The following is an 18,101-nucleotide window of genomic DNA, read 5'->3' as shown; positions in this document are numbered from 1 at the left end:
TTTGTTAGTGACCATGCGTTTGAAGGGAACAGTGTACCTTGTCAAAATGATACCGTGTGCTACAGCTTTACACCAATAAAGAGAAACAAAACAAAAGTGCGTTTCACAGAGATCTGAGCTTGGCTGTTTTTATTAGCCTGGACAAGCAGGACTTGGGACAGAGCGCATGGGATGGGTTTGTCTATTTATTAGCAGCGACAGCACGGGCATGGGCAGTGCTGGGAAGTGTATGAACCAAGTGACTGATTTTGCACCACGTTAAGGAATAATGTCTTTTTATCAATACTTTGCAAAGCACACCCCCAGCCTGGAGAAGGGATGGTACATATCAGTGTTCCCTCTAAGTTTTCCCATACATGTGCACAATGCATTTTGTTATGTGCACCAATATGGAGGTGCTGTGTCACGCATCACCTCCATACTGGTGCATATAACAAAATTCATGTGGCAGGGGTGGGGGCCAAGGAATTCAGAGTGTGGGCGGGGGCTCAGGGCTGGGGAAGAGGGTTGGGGGTGCAGGAGGGTGAGGGCTCCGGCTGGGGGTGCAGGCTCTGGGGGGGGGCCAAGGATGAGGGGCTCAGGGCTGGGGCAGAGGGCTGGTGTGAGGGCACCGGCTGGGGGTGTGGGCTCTGGGGCAGGGCTGGAGATGAGTGGTTTGGGGTGCAGGCTGCCCCGGGGCTACAGCAGGGAGAGAGGACTCCCACCCAGCTCTCTCTCCCCACACCGGCTCCTGGGTGGTGGGAGAGAGGTGCCTTTCCCCTGGCAACTGCAGCTCCGGGCCGGGGCTGGGTTGGGGCCAGGGGAGGGGCTCCTCTCCCTGCTGTGGCTGGTCCGGGGCTGGGGGAGAGGCATCTCTCTCCGCTGCAGCCCTGAGCACCAGCACAGTGCTTAATAGGCTGCTGCAGAATCACGCAGCTTACAGGGAACTTAGATACCTTTCTACTGTAGGTACTTCCAAGGCCCATCACCATTGCAGCTGAGCACCTCGGAGAGGCACAGAGAGGCTAGAGTGACTTGCCCCAGGTCACCCAGGAAGTATGTGGCAGAGAACGGAATTGAACCCAAATCTTCCACGTGAATGCCCCAACCACTGGCTCATCACACTGCGCTTCTCAGCCCAACAGATCACTGTTATTGCAATGACTTGTGTGTGAGCCTTAATACACAGGCTTGCGGAGACACAGAAGGATCATGGACTGATTAGGGCCCTACCTAGGCTGCAAGAGACCAGAGTTCATGTCCCAGCTCCGCTACAGACACCCAGTGTGACCTTGGCCAAATCATGTAGCCTCTCTGTGCCTCAGTTCCCCCACTGTAAAATGGGGGGAATAGCCTGCCCTACCACAGAGCGGTGCTGTAAGGCTCAATACATTGCAGGTTGCGAGGAGCTCAGATCCTACGGGGATGGGGGACAGGTAAGCACCATAGATGGATAGACAGCAGTATAGGGGGAGAGTGGTTTGGGAAGGACGGAGTGGGCTAAAGAGGAGGAACAATGACAGTGTGTAAATATATCACCTGCTTTCGAGTCACTGATAGCTCAGAAGAAAGTGATCTGCAACATTTACGGATCAACGTCCTCACAGGTAATGCACAAGACGGCGTATGATTTTGTGCGTGCTACAAAAGGCCAAGTCACACTAGGGAATAGTTTGGCTGGCTCCTTAAGCCCCTAGCTATAACGTGTAAGAGAAAAAGCTGTGTGATCATGGCAGTCTTCAGCCTGAGTGGCACACACTGGAGGTCTCTTGCTGCTGGTACTAAAACATCCTTGGAATTTCTTAATATGACAGATAACAATTTCCTAACTCAAAACGTGCTGCATCCAACATGGAGGAATTCTATATTAGCCCTCATCTTGGCAGAGAAAGAGAAATTTATCACAGAATGGAAAATTAATGGTGCTCAGGTGCAGGTGATGATAACTTGATCACATTTGTGATGTGCAAACAGAATAAAGTCCAAACCACCAATATACACTTGGTGCTTTAAAAGGCCCAGTTTCATAAAGCTGAAAGCTATTTTGAGCCAAATTAGCTAGAAGGAAAATGTAAACAGAAAAATATGAATGATAATTTAGGAATTGTTTGAGAACATTTTACTAGATGTCCCAAAAGCCACAATTACACACTTGAGAAAGAAGTCCACACTGGTTAAAAAACTGACAGGCTTACAAGGGAAAGTGAAAGCAGCTATAAAAAATGAAAACAAAAAAACAACCCAATATATAATAAATGGAAGAAAGGGGAAGTTGAGAGTAATAAATATAAATCAGAAGATAGCAATTGTAGAAAATTGATGTGGGAAGCAAAAGGACACAAGGTGAAATTTATGGCCAGCAGAGATAAGGACAGTAAGGAGGTTTTTTAAGTATACTAGAAACAAAATTAATGCTAACAATGGTATTGGTGGATGGAAATTACTAGATGGAAATGATAGTATTATCAACAATAATGCAGAAAAGGAAGAGGTATTAAATAAATATTTCTATTCTGTATTTGGGGAAAAACAGATGGTGTAGTTATATCATATGAAGATGACACTCTTTCCATTTCACTGACTAGTAGCTGTGGAGAATATTAAACAGTTGTTACAAAAGTTAGACATTTTAAAATCAGCAGGTCCAGATAACTCACATCCAAGAGTATAAAAAGAGCTGCCCAAAGAGTTCATTGCATTGTTAATGTTGATTTTCAATAACTCTTGTAGCAATGAGGAAGTTCTGGAAGAAAATCAATGCTGTACAAATATTTTTAAAAAGTAAATGGGATGACCCAGGCCTGTCAATCCTGGGCAATAAAACGGAGCCTCTGCTTCTTAGGGGGCTTATTCCTTCACCCACTTACTACTCTGGTCCTTCTCGCATGAACAGAGAGCAACAATACCTGAAGTCCAAAGGTGCAAACAATTCGATGTTTATTGGGGTGAACTTCCAGCAACCTTGATTCCAGTTTCCTTCCTTAGTGTCCCCCTTCCCAGCTCTGACACCACAAAGCCTTACACCTGTGTCCCTGTTCCCATTCCTGCCCTTAGCCAAACATGATTCCAATTTCCCCACCCCATTCCCTGTTCCCATTTCCCCCTTTAGAAAAACATGATTCCAATTTCCCCAACCCCATTCCCTGTTCCCATTCCCCCCCTTCCCCCCCCCCCTCCCACCCACCCACCCACCCACTTCCTGACTGACTGCAGACTATATAGTAAAACTTGAGTTCGGCTTAGCTATACCTTAACCAATCATTTTACTGAAATTTAACTAACCAATCCTAACGTATTGTAACATGATTATGTAACCAGTTCTATCCCACCACCTTAATTAGTTTACACCCAGCAAAATTAATTATACAGCAGACAGAAACAATCACAGAACCAGACAGAGATTATACAGACAAACAATAGCAAAGTGGGAATTATAATGACAAAACAATACAGAGATGAGGATTTCACATCCCAAGTGAGTTCTTGCCAGACAGGATGCTATCAAACTAAGTTTCCTTTTACATTTTCTAGGCACTTCCCTTTCTCTGGAGGTGATAGGCATTATCAGGACAGGATTGTATCCTAACAGCCCTATAGCAACTTATTTCAATGTGACTAGTTTGGAATGTGAGGATGTGACTGGTCGCTTTCCAGCTTATGGCTGCTTCTGCTGCTTAGCCAAAGGCCTTAGCCTAAGAACTGAGCCTCAGACTGTCACAGTAAGAGAAGGCCCTTACACCAGCAGACAGTGATTTTGATTCTCTCTTTTATACCTCTATAACTAGCCAAGTGATAAGAATACACCTAAATCCTTAGAGTATAGGCCTTTACAGACAGGCCTGAATATCTATATCCTAACACTCCACCCCTTTTTTTTCTTTTTCTTTTGGGATCCTCCTGCCCAGGTATCCCTGGAAAAGCATAGGACATATGGCGACACATTTCCTGATAGGGCCAGGCATCAAGATGGAAGGTGTCGCTATTCCATTTGTCCCACTGCCCCTTGTGTAGTGTAGTGCCCTGCACCTTCTCTCGTACGGGCATACCACACCTATTCCAATTAGTGTTCCAGACTTCCCATTAGAGTGGGCCTGAGAAGGTTGGGTCCCGGTTGTCTAGTACACTGTAGGGTTTGGAGGGCTTATTACATTACTTATAGGTTATCTCCATATGCAACGTAACACAAGTACAGTTAACAATACAAAATCCACAGCAACACCGAGTCCTGACCACTGCAGTATGGTCCAACATCCGAGACACCCCCAAAACACTGTCTCTCCTCCTTCAACAGGGTCATGATCTTATGTGTCCAGTTGCTGGCAGTTGCAACAAGCCGCCCCTGCAGGTTTTGCTTGCTTTTGTCCATATCATAAGTCCATTGAATGTTCACAGAGAAATGGGATATTGTCCAAACCAGCTTGACCACTTGGTATGGAATCAGGCAGTAAGCCCTGGTTTGATTATTCACAGCAATAAGATTCACAGATCCATTTGTATACCAAAGTCCAGATAGCAGCATATAGATGGGTGAAGTTTGGTTATGGGCTGGTGTAATTGTGCCCCCAGTAATATGTACATTCCCAGCAAAACACCTTATACACAGTAGACCCAATTGTCCATCCCTTGCATAGGCCATTGATCCTGCTCCTCCATAGTCATAGGAGAAGGGCACATCCAAACATCTTCTGTTGATTTACACTATTTTTCACACCCCTCCATTGATTCCCAGTGAGCTCCTCCCCTTCTCTTTTTTTCCATAGGGCTTGTGAGGACCACCTTAGTTGCCATTCCATTTCCAGGTGTTAGGGGGCTTATTCCTTCACCCACTTACTTCCCTGGTCCTTCTCACATGAACAGAGAGCAACAATACCCAAAGACCAAAGGTGCAAACAATTCGATGTTTATTGGGGTGAACTTCCAGCAAGCATGATTCCAGTTTCCTTCCTTAGTGTCCCCCTTCCCAGCTCTGACACCACAGAGCCTTACCTGTGTCCCTGTTCCCATCCCCCACCTTAGCAAAACATGATTCCAGTTCCCCAGCCCCATTCCCTGTTCCCATTTCCCACCCACACACCCACTGCCTGACTGACTGCAGACTACATAGAAAAACTTGAGTTCGGCTTAGCTATACCTTAACCAATCATTTTACTGAAATTTAACTAACCAATCCTAACGTATTGTAACATGATTATGTAACCAATTATATCCCACCACCTTAATTAGTTTACACCCAGCAAAATTAATTATACAGCAGACAGAAACAATCACAGAACCAGACAGAGATTATACAGACAAACAATAGCAAAGTGGGAACTATAATGACAAAACAATACAAAAGTGAGGATTTCACATCCCAAGTGAGTTCTTGCCAGACAGGATGCTATCAAACTAAGTTTCCTTTTACATTTTCTAGGCACTTCCCTTTCTCTGGAGGTGATCGGCATTATCAGGACAGGATTGTATCCTAACAGCCCAATAGCACCTTCTTTCAATGTGACTAGGTTGGAATGTGAGGAGGTGACCGGTCGCTTCCCAGCTTATGGCTGCTTCTGCTGCTTAGCCAAAGGCCTTAGCCTAAGCACAGGGCCTCAGACTGTCACGGTAAGAGAAGGCCCTTACACCGGCAGACAGTGATTTTGATTCTCTCTTTTATACCTCTAACTAGCCAAGTGATAAGAATACACCTAAATTCTTAGAGTATCGGCCTTTACAGACAGGCCTGAATATCTATATCCTAACACTGATATGGGACTCAATTAATACAGAGAGGTACTATAATTAATGCCAATCAATGTGGGTTTATGGAAAATAGATTCTATCAAACTAACCAGATTTTTTTATTACATTGCATGATTGGTTGATAAAGGTAACAGTGCTAATAACTGTAATAACTTAGACTTTGACATGGTACCACGTGACATTTTGATAAAAAAAACTCGACTGGTATAAAATTAACATGGCGCACATTAAATGGATTAAAAACTGGCTAACTGATAGGTGTCCATGTGTAATTGTAAATGGGGTATCATCTCTGAGTGGCTGTATTTCTAGTGGGATCCTACAGGATCAGGTCTTGATGCTACACTATTTAATATTTTTATCAATGACCTGGCAGTAAACAAAAACTATTCACTGAAAAAGTTCCCAGCTAACATAAAAACTGGGAGAGTGAGTGGTACATAATGAAGAGGACAGACTGCTGATACAGAGTGATCTGAATCGCTTGGTACTTTGGGTGCAAGCAAAGAATATGTGTTTTAATACAGCTAAATGTCAATGTACACATCTAGGAATAAAGAATGCAGGCCAGACGTACAGGATGGCAGACTCTATCCTGGGAAGCAGGGACTCTGAAAAAGACTTGGAGGGTTATAATGGATTATAAGCAGAACATGAGCTCCCAGTTCGACACCATGGCCAAAAGGGCTAATGCCATCCTTGGATGCATAAACAAGGTTATTTTACCTCTGCATTTGGCACTGGTGGAACCATTGCTGGAATAATGTGTCCAATTTGGGTGTCCAAACGTGAAGAAAGATGTGGCTAAATTGGAGAGAGTTCAGAGAAGCTGCGAGAATGAGTAAAGGATTAGAAAACCTGCCTTATAGCGATAGACTCCAGGAGCTCCATCTACTCAGTTTAAGAAAGAAAAGGTGACGAGGTGACTTGATTGCAGTCTAAGCACCTACAGCAGAGAACAAATATTCGGTAATGGGCTCTTTAAGCTCACAGAGAAAGGTCTAACATGATCCAAGGTCTGGAAGTTGAAGCTAGACAAATTCAGACAGGAACTAAGGCGTACATTTTCAAGTGAGGGTGATTAACCATTGGAACAATTTCCCAAAGGGTTGTGGGGGATTCTCCATCACTGGCCATTTTTAAATCAAGATGGGATGTTTTTTCTAAAAGCTCTGCTCTAGTTCAAAGAGGAATTAATGTCGAGAAGTCCTGTGGCCTGTGACGTGCAGGAGGTCAGCAGAGATGATTACAGTGGTCCCTTCTGGTCTTAGAATCTAGGACTCTCTTAACGCAGAAGAGCCCTCACTTGGTAGGAGGCAGTGTTTCCTAGTGGTCAGAACATGTCACTAGGATTCAGGGCTCCTGGGTTCTACTCCCAGCTCTGACATCAGGCAAATTATTTCTCTGTTCTGTGTCTCGGTTTCCCCATCTGTAAAATGGTGCTGATGATGCTGGCATCCTTAGAGGGCTACTGATGAAAAGAACTAGGTAGTTTCGTTCCATTACAGATCATATAGCTGGAACCCGATAGGTGCACCTAATTTACAGGCAATTTAACAGACAATTTAAAAAAATTAAAAAAGGCATAAAAACCCTCTTGTTTGTGCTCTCAGTGCCCACGTTTGGAAATTAAAACCAGACACATTCTCTGCAAAGTCAGAGCAGCCTCCAGCCCTGCAGGTTGTGCCTTCACCCCCAGGGTCCCTGCTGTCTTTCCGTGCTGGAAGCTCTGAAGTGAGCCTCTGCTCTGCCTCCCATGAGGGTACCTGGGACGTGATCAGCTCTCTGCAACCCTGGAACCAAACCAGCTTTCTGCTGCACTGCTAACAAAGGAGAAGGAACACTCTTGGCTTTCGCCGCACCATGCTGACAGCAAAGCCTTGAGAGCAGGTGCTCGCTGCCACCCCATCTCTGGGGTGGCAATTGCAGCAATGTTCCTCCGTCAATCTACGGTCCATGGAGGGAGCTTCAGCAGCACAGACATTACAGCAAACAAGCTCACCTGTGTCCTGTCTCAGAGCAGCCTCCTGAAATGCAGGACTTCCCCCCAAGCTGCGCTCTCCGCCTTCATAGCAGAGATGTAGCCTTGAACTGTTTTACTTGTGGTAGAAGTTGTGATTAGCTTGACGGGGTGCCTCTGTCCTGCACAGACAGACTTTCTGTCGCTCCATGGCTTTGTCCATGTAGTGCGACTGGCATAAGGTGGCTGCACATCAAACCATAGCCCCATTCTGTTGTCTCCTCAGAATCATCTCTGAACCAGGAGACAAATCCCAAGCATGCTGGATGCTCCAGCTCTCTGCAATGAAGCAAAGATTTGCAGTGGCTCAGCAAACCCACACTCTAGCACCCCTCAAAATTCAACTCAGCCTAGTGCCATGATCCATGTCTCCTGAATTATGATTCATATGGTTCTTCACTGCAGGCTAGAGTTCTCCCTTCATCATACCCCGCACTTCCGCCACCAAATTCCCATTTCAAGCCACTGCCCTCACTGAGAGCTTTGTCATACCGGAAGCCATAAGGTTAATTGGTGGTTTGGAAATTTCCCATCATTAGCTCTGCTGGTCCTTGCATCTTGGAGCTCCCTTGTTATCGTCAAACTCCAGGGTCCCCCAAGTTGACTCATTTCAGCAGCACACAAACCAGAGAAGCATCTTCTTCCACATGCCACCTCCCAGCACCTCCAGGGGTACAGGGTCCAAGCTGTACCAAGCCATAGGAGCAGATGGAGAGCGCTGTTGTAACAATTTCACTGCCGATGAGGCAGCCCCAGAGCTGAAGGGCTTCACAAGCCCACCCTGTCTGACTGGTGCTCACTCTCATTACGAGCTGAGTGGGAAATTTCCTTTATAGTCTTTTCCACCAGCATGTTCACTGGGCTGTGTCCTTTGCTTGCTGCTATGTAGCCTGCTCCCTCCCATCAGGTTGTTCTGCCAAGAATTCCCCTCTGGTTTCAGATGCTGGGAGACAATGTGCTGTGGAAGTATAACATTGTATAAGTATAACATTGTATAAGGGGACATGCTGGATACATTGTATATGAGAGGGCATGCCAAAACATGTTACAAAGTATCTGAGGGAGCACACATAGGGACAATTAGCTTTTGAATGGAGAAGCAATTAAGATAGAGCCAGCACGTCTAAGAAGCAGGCATCAGAATGGAAGGTGTGAAGGGCAATTAGTTAAGTTAACTGGAAGCTGTTAAAGGAGATTGTTAAGGGTGGCAGGTAATTGAAGATACGTGACTGGTCTCAGGGATCTTGAAGGGTGGTGACTAAAATCTTTTTCTTCTTTTGTCTGTAACTTCTCTGTAACTTGTTCTCCAAAAAACTGTATAAATTAAGAGACACAAGCCCCACTCGGGGGGCTCACTTCTAAATGTATTAGCAGAGCAGCTTTGCTAATAAAACAGAGTGGTCTGATAAATTGTGAGTCTGAGTCAAACTTTGACAGTGCTATACCACAGAATTGCACTGAAGCAGCCCTGTGGGCAATGAAAAGAGGCAAACTGCACCATGCTGTTCAGCAAACATGTTTGCTTCTGGCTAGGGAGGGTGTCTGGTGAATCAGACATAAGTCTGGGAGGCAGGAGACCTGAGTTCTATTTCAACTCCACTGTGTTGCCTTGAGCACCACTTCTGGGATCTGTGCCTCAGTTTGCCCACCTGTGAAATGAGGACAATGATACAGACCCTCCTTTTTCAGGGCCTTCAAACTCTCTGGCTGATGAGTCAAGTGTTGTTGTCTCTGAGCTCTGGGGATAAAAGCACTGTAAACATGCAATGAAATACAACAGTTCAAGAACAGGACCGTTTAAAGGAGATTCCAAACAATCCTTTCCTAGGTTGATACTCTATGTTCTGAGCTCCGTCTCTCCTAAAACTTTTTCTCCATGGACATCAATAAATCCCAACAAAAGCTCTATTTGAAGGGCTCGGAACACATCAAAGGGTTAGGGTTAGGGTGTGGCATGGCCAGAGGCAAAGGTCCAAGTCAACCTATGACCATCAAGAAGGCTTTAAATCTGAGAAACCTGACATTTTCCAGGCTGACAGGCAAGTAAATACTTAGGAAGACACGCACGTATGTCGTCAGTCTCCAGAAAGGGTTAAAAGAGAAGAAAACTGCAGCAACTGCTGTAGGATTTGTATGTTTCACTAGAGCAAATCACAGCCCTCAGTTCATCCAATCTCCGCAAGGCGCTTCTGAAGTTAAAGAGCCCCTTTGAAGCCTTTGCCAAAGCCTTAATTATACTAATTGTAAATCCCCAAATGGCTGTGAAATTCATAGGTCAATATTGCTCGTACCGCATCAGCAGTGAGATCACTATGGAAAATGTAGGCAAACATTAGGCAAATTCAGAATGAATGTGTCAGGGCCACTGCAAGGTCCATGGCAGAGAGCGGCTGTGAATCTAAAGAAGCTGCCATGAGTCTAAACGGGAACATTTTCAAAAGTGCCTAAGTACTTTAAAGTCTAAATAACATTGACTTTCAATGAACTGTAGGCTACAAGATTTTCAAAGGCATGTAGGCACCTTACGCCCATGGGAGTTTTGTACCTAAATACCTTTGAGGAGCTGGGTATTTAGGAGCCTGAGCTCCTAAGTCACTTTTGAAAATGGGACATTGGCTGTCAAGTTCCATGGGCACTTCTCTGGGCTCAGAGTAAAATTCCCATTGTCAGATGTGCTCAATGCCAACAGATTTCCAGGCAGCCACAGCACAGGGGGGGCCGACCTCTGCTGTCCATCTTGGCCAGTTGTGTCACAACAGGGGCTGCTGGGCCCTCTGCAAATTCCCCTGTACAGGCCCAATCCAACTCTCGCTGTCTCAAGTCCATAGGGGTCCTGCAGTCTCAATGCACATAACTTGTGAGCTAAGGGGAAAGGAAAGTTACAAATGATCTCCCTCTGACGTTCACCTCTGACATTGACCCAGTGATTGAAGATCGGGGCTTTAGATTGGAGTGGCTGACAATGCAAACTCACTGTCATTTAATCCATCTAGGACTGCAGTCCCCTGGGATGGTGCAAACACATGCTCTTGCATCAACTAGAAACATGCATTCGGGGCTTGATAGCAGCTACACATGGATCAGGGCAATATGGATTCTGGGTCTCTCCAATCAATGGTCCTGCAGCTCACGCAGACAATGGAAACACTGTCCTCTGCAAAGCACCATGGTGCATCCAGTGAAACCACTGGGGGTGAAATTCACAACCATGGAGCCACTTGACCATAGGATGGATCCTGCAAAGGGGCAAACTTCTCTGCTCTGCCCCAGGACAGAGAAGTGGGAGACTAGTTCCTTCGCCACGACCCTTCATTGCTACGGAAGTGCAGAGGCAACCAGGGGCTTTTGATGATGTTGGTTTACATTATGTGCTAGGACACGGGCCAAAGCCACCAATTCATGCCTAGGGCTCCGTGTCTGTCATGGAGGTCGCAGAAGTCACGGATTCCGTGACTTTTCATGACCTCCGTGACTTCTGCAGCAGCCAGTGTGGCTGACCCCAAGGTCACCCAATCAGTTGGCTCCAGGGCCAGCTGCTCTGGTGGCTCCCCGAACAGCCACACCAGCCGCTGCTCCGGCAGCCCCGGCAATGGTTCCCAGGCATCCAGCAGAAGCAGTCGCAATCCACGGCCCCAGGAAGCAGTCCCCAGCCTGCCAACTGGAGCAGACACTGTCTGCAGCCCCTGGCAGCTGGTAACACTGGCCCCAGATGCTCCCCCCGCCACAGCAGTGACCCCCCACGCTCCCTCAGTTCTTCCCCCATCCAAGATTTAATCACAGTTATTTTTAGAGTAAGTCATGGACAGGTCACGGGCTGTGAATTTTTGTTTATTGCCTGTGACCTGTCCATGACTTTTACTTAAAATACCCGTGACTAAAACGTCGACTTAGTCATGCCCCCTGGGGTCCCAAACAGCCATGAATTGTTAATGTTTGTTCATCCCCAGCCTGGCCTGGATTTGGAACCAATGACCAGGGCCGTCCTTACCCATACGCAAAGCACGCAGCTGCATAGGGCACCAAGAAATTTGGGGCACCAAATTTCCTGGTACCCTGCGCAGCTTCATGCTGCTCCAGCCCCGGCTCCGGCTCTTCCCTAGGCCCCCACCCCTTCCTCGCCCCAGCCCCGCCTCGTCCAGCCCTTACTCTGCCCCAGCCCCGCCCCCACTCCCCTGAAGATTGCAGCCAGGCCCAAACCTGCACTCACTGGGGTGGCTGGGAGCCAGGGGAGAGGAGCAGGCTGAGGCCGGGTCACTCCACTTCCTGCAGGAAGTGGTCAGCCCCTGTCCCCCACAGAGGCTTGGGGCCAGCCCCCACCCCGCACGGAAGCCTGGGGCCAGCCCTGCCCCACACTCCTCCCCGTGGAGGCCTGGGGCCCCACACAGCCCCTTGCGGAGGGCACCAAAATAGTTAGGGATGGCCCTGCCAATGACCATCTTCTTTTGCCAACCATCTGAGCCAGCTTGTTCCCCGTCCCCCACCTCTGGCTTATTCTAACACTGGAGCAGTGGAAGGGAGTTTGGCCACTCCTAGCACCAGGTTATCTGCTGACATCTCTCTCTGCCTCTTCCGGATGCTCTCCCAGACTGAACCAAACAGCTGTCAGAGCCCAGCTTGGACTGGATTCATCAGATAGGCTGCCCCTCTACTCACCATTCTCATTAGTGCGTGAGAAGCGGTCTTGGTGTCAAACTCGGTGACTGGGGACTAAACTGGCTGCTGATTTTGGAGGCCTGGGCTTCTGGGTGTCCAAACTTCGGCCTGCTTTTCACAGGGGCTGGGCGCCCATCACTCCCGTTGCTGTCAGTGGGTGCTCATCGTTTGTGGGATATCAGCCCTAAGGTGTCTCACGCTGGATGCCTAGGAGCCAAGAACTCCCCAGACTGGAGGCCACTTTGGGGATACGAAGTATCACATCAGTATTTGATGTGAACGTAAAGCCAGTATTCCGTTTCCTACAGTCTTCACTCTCCACAGTGGCACCCCAGCCTCAAGAAACTGCAGGAGACGCTCGTGCCGGAGGGCCACCCTCGGCACCAAATAAATGGTCACCAGTTGTCTGATTTCTTTATGCTGTTGCCTAACATGTGGAGAGCCACCCAAGCAAAGGAGGTCATTAGCGCTTTGCAGAATCTAGCCCCAAGAATATACAGGAAGCTGACGACATACGGGAGCCATCAGCTGTATGTGTGCTGGTGTCCGGTTCACATCCGCAATCTGATTTTCAGTTGATATTTCAAAGTGCAGCAGTGCCCAGCCTGCTGATGCTGACTGGTGCAAGCTCCGTCTGAAATGGATTTGTTCCAGTGTCCCAGCCGTTCCAAGGCATTAACCTGGCTCTTTCTTCATTGGCGCATTAGTCCGCTGCGGTTCCTGTTCTGTCTGCCTCGACACGTCTCTCTGTGAAATGCCAAATGCTCCACTGCCCTTCTTTCGGGTGTCGAATTCAGAAAACGTGCAAGTGAACGTCTGACAGGGTAATTGCCTCTCGCTGTCATACTATTTGTACTGTCTAACAGTTTGATCATTGCCAGAGTGCAGAGAAATAGAAATAAAGGCCATGATTCTTGAGGAGGAAACCGAGCAAGTACAACACTTCAGGAAGCATTGCTTCTGATTAGGCCTCTCTCGGGGTCCCTCACCCTGTGGTCCTTACTCACATGAAATTGCCAGTGGATCCAGCCCATTGGTCGTGTATGTTGCTGCCTTCTTTTAACTGAGGGAATTGGGAAACTCTCTAAGATCAGTACAGAAAGCAAAACTGGACTTTATGCTCCCTGTGAATCGCAATTTCTTTGCTTCTCTTTTCACCACTGTTTAAATATGCCCTGGCAGGCTCACAATGGGTCAAATGTATCCCAGAGATAATTCCAGTGAAATCCAGGGAGCTAGGGCCGGTTGCAAATTTCACATCAAGACTTGTATTGGCAAAAATATGGGTATTTGATTAAAGGAAAATGCTCCCAGGAAGCTTATGCTTGTCTCAAAACTTGTCCTCTTTTCTCTGGAAAACTGAAAGCCTGGAGACCGAAAATTTTCAGATGAAAAACAAACATTTTTCAGTTTCCAACCAAATATTTTGAGGGTCCAATTGCTGAAAAAAGGGGGAGGAAATCAGATTTTTGTTTTCAACTGAAAGCTGAAATTTTCCACCAATAAAAATGATTGTTTGAATTTTTTTCAAAATTTGTTTGTTGGCTTGTTTTAGAAATGATCCCCTTGGTGAAATGCCAGGAATTCGAGACATGTTTCAGTGTCACCGAATCTGCCTCTTATTTTGGCTGAAAAAAAGGTTTTAGATGAAAAATTTCACACAGCTCTATTCACAAATCTCATGCAAATGAGAACTGCCAGGTTGAGTGGAGCTTGAGAGGGATCATCTGATCCCTGAAAGGTTCTTTGCAAACTGCTCATCCACTGTTAATCATTAAATGAAAGGAATTAACAGAAGCTTCAACTCTGCTGTCACTGGGCCAGGGGTAGCTATTACTGCTGCATTTTAGGTGACAGCAAACCTGCCTAGAAACCAGCAACCCTCATACATCTGAAATGCTCCAGGAGCTGAACTGCAGAAGTTTTACTGTAGGCTGGGGATTAAAAATGTCCTTCCTCTATTGCACAGGTAACGACTCCTGAAAGAGTTCCTCATGCTGGCTGCCTCTTGTCGTGCAGGAGCTCTCACTGGGGACGTCTTCTGGATTTGGAAACAAACTCAGATCACTATGGGGAGCTGCAGCTCAGCCCTGTCTCAGAGAGAGGCTCTGTTGTGGCAGCATATGAGGGTGCGAGGCCCAAGTCACTAGCCACAGGGCACAGAATCATGAAGCTAGAGACAATATCAAGAGAAGATGGAAACCATCAGGCTCCAAGGATGGAGGGCAGATGCCTCACACCCATCCTATAGTATGGTTGTCCCTCATGCATGTTGTACCAATTCCATTCATGGAGCTCCTGTAGCCAAGAGCAGAGGTTCTGAACTACCGGCGTGCAGGAGACTTACTAGATAGCTCAGAGAGAATAATTCTGCCCAGTGGCTGATGCCTGCTAAGGCTCCTTGGAGACTTGCGTACCCTTTTCTGGCAATGAGCTTGTAACACATGTCCTTGTCTGCATCTGAGTTCAGTGCCCGAAGCAGGAGTTTTAGTGAACAATCCTTATCATGGGCTGTTGTTAAGAGCAGGTTAGACAAGCATCTTTCAGGAATGGTCTAGGAATACTTGGGCCCACCTCAGTGCAGGGGGCTGGACTAGATGACCTCTTCAGGTCTCTTCCAACCCTGAGTCTATGGTTACCAAGAATGGTGCCCCCTTGGAAAGTGACACAGAAACACAGCGCATAAGTGGTACAAAAGGCATTTGGCACCATCATTTCGTCTGGTTTTATATCAGTTACCTCACATCTGACTGTCCCGCATTCCAGCTATGTGGGACATTATTCTGCCTTACTTCTGCTGGGAATTAAGAAAACTGAGAAGGTTTTGCATTGAAGTGTGAGGTGGATGCAGCTGGGGGACGTATTTTGCTTTGGGGCATCAGAGGGAGGCGGAGAGGGTCCCAGAGCTCTGGAGCGAGCTAGGGACAGCAGGGCTGTGGGCACTAGGAAGGTGCAAAAGAAGGTGCACGTTTTTCCCATTAACTTCTTATTTCCCTGCTTTTCAGGTTTTGGGCGGATGGGGTGCGTCCGGCCACAGCCTTCCCTGTCACTGATGTAGTGGTTGGGTTTTATACTATACTTAATATACTTAGCACCCTAGCTTTAAAATTATTGTGCATTGATATGTGACTCGAATCTAACCATCTTCTCTGCTCCATCCCCATCAGATGCTCTGCTCTGCTCAGGGCTGAGCGTTTCCTCTTGAGCCAGCATAACGAAGGGCTAGTCTACATTAGAGACTCTACAGCTGCATTGGTGCAGCTGCGTCACTGTAGCGCGTCTGGCGAAGACATTGTCTGCCGACGGGAGGGAGCTCCAGTCGGCATCATAAAACCACCTCCCCGAGAGGCAGTAGCTATGTCGGTGGGAGAAGCTCTCTGCCGACAGCGTGGTGTAACTGACGTTGCTCAAAGGGGTGGCTTTTTCTGTCGTAAGTTACACGGACGTAACCTGCAGTGTAAACAAGCCCTAAGGGTCCAGCTGAGGTTTATAAAGCAACACCACCGGTGCCTCCTTCCTGATGGCCTAGCAGCCAGGGCTTGGTGCTTTTGTTGCCACGGACTGGGCTCGGTGACTGGTCAGAGAAGACGCTGCCTTTGGCTGGCTGCTTCTTTCTGGCTGGCCTTTGAGCAGTCCCTTGGCTCCAGGGCCAGATTGGAGGGCTCCTCATCAGCCCCTGGGGCCTGAGAAGGTAATGCAGGCAGGCTGGAGCTCTGGGTTCACCTCTCAGTCTAGGTCTCAGGGCAGGATCTGAGCCAAGGGCACTCTTGCTATTAATTGCCGGCAGTGTCCTGACTCAGCGAGTGAGGCCAGGGTGGGGAAGGCTGCCCCAGCTTGTAGGACGGGAGGCAGTGCTGGGAGGGACGCAAGGACTAGTATAGAGCCCTCATTTGCTATTGGCTTAGGCAAAAGGCTCCTTTGAAAAGTCAGCCTGACAGCAGTAGTGCAGGCATGGGGTAGGCCTGGAACAGAGCACTTGCCCCCTCCTGGAAATCACTGCAGCTTTCTTCTTTGCCACGGGCAAGGAGCAGACACTCATCTCTGCGGCTGGCTGCTCCCCCCGCAGTAACGCAGCCGAGTGAGACTTCAACAAGTCTCCAGCGGCTCAGAGCTTCTTGGGCAGCCCTGAAACCCGACATCCTCATTCCAGGGAAAGGCTGGTTAGCCAATGAGGTATTGAGCCATTGAGATAGTGTGCAGACTAAGAGGGCTATTCCAAGCCAGCAGGGCAGGGTGGGGCAGGGAGGGCGCGGCTGTGAGTCAGCAGCATATTTGGGGTCGGGTATTGTTAATCTGACCCCAGGTACCAGAAATCCATGGGAACTTAAAGCCTATCAGCGTGCAATGCCCTACATCAAGGAGGAGGAGCAGGTCCCCTAGCAAAATGGCCACATGGACAATGGTTCAGGCTACTAAGGGCACTGGGTCACATACTGCGTTCTGCGTAATAACAGGTGAGGACTCCAGGCTTGTAAAATTAAAACTGGCTCTTTATTAAGTGAATTAAATTACAGAGAAGCTGTAACAGCAGCTGGCATTCCAGCCATGTGCACACAGACTGATTTCCAGGTGCCTCCTCCAAACTCTTCCCTCCTACAACCTGTGTTCCTCCCTCCAAATCCCATGCAGGTGGCTATAGGTACAGGAGCAATCACTATGCTCCATTCAGGTGGGTGTGAGCAGCTAAGGAGCCATTTCAGCTGTAACAGAGCGGGATGAGGTAGATTCCCCACCTCCAGCTTTCAGGAACAAGCAAATCTCCAGTTTTTTCAGGACCAGGAGCACAGAGTCCCAAGCAGAAGGTCCATCACCCACAAATGCTTCTGTTAGGGGGCTCTGAAAACGGGCCATTGGGCTCACTGCCTCACCTCTCCAGCTGGTGGGAGAATGAACCAGGGAGCTAGGTGTCTTTCAGCCCTGGTTCCTCTACTCAGATGCTGGGTATAGGTGATGCTTATGCTAGGGAAATTGTCCTGGCTCAGCGTGAATGGCTTTTTCTCCATGGCCGGCCAGCTCTTCTCTTCAGAACTTTCTCCTCCTTTCGGAAATGCACCTTCCCACCCCACAGCCAGCCCCAGAAGGACCCACAGATTTGGAGGAACAATATAAAGAGTGGATGTAGTCAGCAAATGGGGGGTTGTTTTCCACAGAAAAAGGTTGTCCCTCTCTCTATCTGGCCCAATCTCTAGCCAGTGCCATCATGATCATGAGTGACAATGAATAGTCATTGAGCCAGAAAACAAGAACAAAAATGACTCTGTAGTCCAGGGGTTTGGGTGCTCCCCTAGGCTGTGGAAAACCCAAGTTCAAGGCCTTCTTCCCTTGGCTAGTTAGTTTTCTAAAAAATAGAGCAGCTTGCAAGACATGCTTCAGAATAGCCCAAGTTCAAATCCCTTCTCTGCACCATGGATTCAGGCCAGAGGGAACTGTTGTGATCATCTAGCCTGATCACTATTAACACATGCCCCAGAATCGTTCCCAGAGCAGAGCTTCTAGGAAAACATCCCATCTCAATTTAAAAAGCATCAGCGAATCCTTCTCGATCCTTGGTAACCAATGGGCTTAAATTGCAGCAAGGGAGGTTTAGGTTGGATATTAGGAAACACTTCCTGACTGTCTGGCTGGTTAAGCACTGGAATAAATTGCCCAGGGAGGTTGTGGAATCTCCATCATTGGAGATTTTTAAGAGCAGGTCAGACAAACACCTGTC

Source organism: Chelonia mydas, chromosome 27 (genome assembly GCF_015237465.2).
Source record: "Chelonia mydas isolate rCheMyd1 chromosome 27, rCheMyd1.pri.v2, whole genome shotgun sequence".
Lineage (NCBI taxonomy): Eukaryota > Metazoa > Chordata > Testudines > Cheloniidae > Chelonia > Chelonia mydas.
The sequence above is the reverse complement of the archived record's forward strand: the minus strand, read 5'-3'. Positions refer to the sequence as shown.